The sequence below is a fragment of the Megascapheus bottae genome, chromosome 5 (genome assembly GCF_031878675.1).
Source record: "Megascapheus bottae isolate mThoBot1 chromosome 5, mThoBot2.hap1, whole genome shotgun sequence".
NCBI classification, from domain to species: domain Eukaryota; kingdom Metazoa; phylum Chordata; class Mammalia; order Rodentia; family Geomyidae; genus Megascapheus; species Megascapheus bottae.
Window position 1 is genome coordinate 15,051,790 of NC_143513.1, and position 4,292 is coordinate 15,056,081.

Here is a 4,292-nt window from a genome sequence, read left to right on the forward strand (position 1 = left end):
TAAAGGCATCTGAAATCATAGAGTTGGAATTAGTAAGAACTACTATTAGAAGGAGGAGAGGACAGCTAGGATCCCAGTCCCCATATCCCCCATTTGAAAAACAGTATAAATTTAATGGGATAGCTAAATTTATAGCTCCCTTTTTGGATCAATGAGGTTTGAAGTATTGATGCTTGAATTTTTCCATCCAAAAATTTGAATTAAATGCTTCCTATATTATAAAGATATTCCATGGGGATTAAGGTAATGTGAATAATACAAAAATAGGGGATTCTCATCCAAAGACTTTTTCCGAGTCATCAAATAACAATATTATTCTACATATGATGCAGTTTGGTCTAAAACTCAAGTTCTTTCCTTCATTAAGATGTTCTACCTTCTGAAAAAAATAGGATTAAAATATCAGAATGATCTATGATGTATTCATGTATAAACAAGGGCTTCTGCAACTTTTAAGCCCAGGTTTTGTAGAGTTACTGAATGGGATATCATATGTGGAGTAGAGTAAATAACGAACAAAAAATCTAGAGAACATGAAGATTATATAAATCACATGTTGCTTAATGAGGAAATAGCTTGGAAAATATGCATCATTAAATAGTTTTGTCATTGAGGGAACATCCAGGAGTGTACTTACATGAATCAAGACAGATGTCACATCACTCGGTTATAGAGCTGACATGGTAGATGTGACCCATCACTGATCAAAGTACAACACATTTATATCTGTTTTCTCACTCTTCATTCCCCATACTAAAGATCTATCAGTTTTGATTCCAGGTATATAAAATGATTATCAAATGACTTTTCAAATACTAATGAATTTCTTTTATTTATTCCTATTTATTTCTCTTAGAAGAAAATGATCATCTTTCCCAATGTCATTTTTTTTCTTGCCAGTCCTGGGGCTTGAACACAGGGCCTGAGCACTGTCCTTGGTCATTCTCAAGGCTAGCACTCTGCCACTTGAGCCATAGCACCACTTCTGGCTTTTTTTCATATACTTTTTATTGTAACTAATAGAAGAGTTACATTCTATTCACCAGATAGAAGATACATTACTTCACAAACATTGATACCCCATTTCCCTTCTCCTACCCCTGCCCCTCATCTTGTTTCATAGTACCAATAGTTTTCATAGTACCAATAGTTTTCATAGTACCAATATAAAAATTCTTTGGTGATAATCTATAAATCCTAAATCTGTATGATTTATTCCTGTGGAGAGAATATGCTGTTATCACTGCTATGATGTGCTCAATCCATAAGAAAGGAAGCCTGGCTCCTTATAAGTTTATGAAGGAATCGAATAGAGTAAAAATAATTAAAGGGACCAACTATTTTGTGTTTGGTAGGAAAACACAAATGGCTAACTGAAATCTGCTCTTCTGAATGGTGCCACAGATGACATTAAAGTCATTGCACCCTGACCCTAGGGGCCATACAGTCAATGGTTGCCTCCTAGAAAGGGATGGGGCTAGTGTTGGAGGTCCCAAGAGTTCATATCTTTACTGTATCACTTCTTGCAATGCCTACACTCTCATTCTCTGGGATCCTGAGCTCTTCTTTTTTCTTTTGCTTTCTTCATATGTGTCGCTTAGTGTGACAGCTTCGACAGCTCTTCTAGGATACACCTCCATTGAATCTTCTGAGCCAGAGTTTGTGCTTGTTCCTTGAGATTTTGTCATTGTAGTCAGGTTAGGCTGAGTTCCACCATCCTTGATGATACTGGGCTATTGCTGCTGATAGAACTTCTAGCCATTTCATATGAGACATAAGCTATTTCCTGATTTTCTCATTTAAACTTCTTCTGCATTTTTCTTTGTGCCAACAATGCCCCTCTACCCACTTAGACACCCCCTGCACCCATGCATTCATACACACTCACATACCCCACATACACAGATACCTCACACATATACTTACAAACAAAATATTCTTTTTCTCACCTTTTTAGTTTTGACTTTTTTGTTCTGAGAACTTTTTGCCCCAGGAAACATTTATTTCTAGTTGATCAAATGCCACCTCTCCATGAAGAAATCATAGGCTCCCTTAGAAGAATTTAGACATTCTTTCACCTACTCACCATCTATGAGTCTCTCTCTCATGAGGCATAATATATATATTTCTGTATTGCCATGTATTTGAAATATGCTTTGTACCACTTCTGTGTTTGTGTTATGATTAGGAGTGTCTGTTTTCCTGACCCAGTTATGAGTCTCAAAGGTCATATGTTATTTACTTTTATGTTCTCATAGGATCTAGTTCAGTGCTTTGTGGGCCACTGTCATTTGTAAAAACCTGTGCAATTTAATAGAAATGGGGGGCAAAGATGCATAATCAAATTTTATGATTGATGTTGAGACCTGTATTAGTTGGTGAACTGTGCATAGAAGGATATGTATAGTTGGGGACTTACATTTTATATTATTTAGTATTTTAGATAGTGTCTCAATTATGTAGCTTAGGTTGGTCTTGTGCTCACCATGTATCCTCAAAGCAGTGATCTTCTTGCCTCTGTCCCCCAGGTGTTTGGCTTATAAGCATTATGCCACCATGTTTAGCTAAATTGTTTCAAATCAAGATTGGTTTTTGGCTTCCGGGAAAAAATATTCCACAGAATATATTGTGAGCTGTGGCCTTGGCAATGGTTGCTGAAATTCTACCAACTCTGGAAGTTGAGATCTGTGAGATGGAAGTTTGATACTAGTCCAAGCAGAAAAGTCTGAGAGACTATCTTTCCAATTAACCAAATTTGCAATTAAGCAAAAATGCTGAACTGGAGGTGCGCCTCAGGTGGCAGAGTATTAGCCATAGGCAAGAAAGCTGAATGCAAGCATTGTACTTGCACATCTAGCCCCTTCCTCCTTCTTCCTACTCCACTAAAAATAAAGAAAAAAGATAAAAAGAAAAGTAAAAGACTACAGCCCTAGGCATCGATGATGATGAACATATTTCACTGGATCATAGTCATCTGAAGGCTGATAATCCAGAACTTTGCTACCTGCCTTTAGAGAACTAGGGAAACCTGACCAGTGCCATTAGCAAGGTGTCAAGAAATGCTAATGCTGTGACCTGGGAGCACACCACGGCTCCACTCTCTCCAGATCTATTTGTGCCACAAGTCAGATCAGCAGAAACCTTCACACCCCTGTTCTAGTTCTTTCCTTCCCTCTGTAGTAATTTTTTCAGGACTATCATTTAATGTAATGCTTGTTTGAAGATTTTGTGAACAAAATCTCTATATGGAGAATGCAAATTATTATTCTGTAAATTCCTTGTTGAAAAGTGTGCAATATGGATGTCATAATTCTTTAAATAAAAGGAGATATGGAGAAAAAATGAGTATTGGTTCCAGATGTTTTGAGGGGAATATGGAGAGATAGATGATTACAGTGTAATTCTAAAATTTAACATCAACTTCTTTTCTCCTTGCATTACAAATTTGAAAAAAAAGTTGAACATTTTTAAAGCAAATAGCCTTCACTACCGTTTCAAATCCACGTCTTGAAAGACAATAATAATAATCTTCATTTTTGTTCTTTACTATTAGCATTCATAAAATATCACACTTGAGTACAACAATATCTTCAAACACTTGAAGTCTTTAAAACTGTAAACCATATCCCAAGAGAAAAGGGTGACAATATTCTTTGTGATGACTTCCATCTATAAGACCTAATGAGTAAGCAAAATCTGCACTTGGCAAGCCAATGTCTACGACTGCTAGTGGGAAGTACTTTGGTTTTTAACTTCCTTTGGAAACTCTCCCAAGCTTGAAAGGAAAATAAACATACTTCAAGAATTGAGGCTCCTTTTAGAAATTCCATTTTAAAATACTTTTTTTTGTTGTTGAAGGATTCTGGCTTCGGCACTTTAAAATTCGTTTCCTTCTTAATTACCATTGCATCTTTTTTTTTTTCCAGCTTGCCCAAACTAGCCTTTTTCCTGGGCCTGAGGCTTTGAACCATTTTTTAGGCTTGTGAGGAATATGGGTAGGATACACTTAGAAAGATAAGAAATGTTTCCACAATTGAAGCTACTCAGTTAATTATGTTGCAAATACCTCTTGATTTTCTAGCCATTTGCATATCGCACTCTTCCATAGGGTTTCAGAGAGAAAAATGTTTGTATCCTCTTGTTTAAAGGGGAGAAATAACCGATTCATCCCAATGCTTAGGAAACCACTAATGACTCAGATTATTCTTGTCTCAGATCGGTGGCTCATTCCATCCATAATAGAAATGCAAATTGGGACACTTGGCTGTACCAAGTCCATGAGCTTGGCTGTA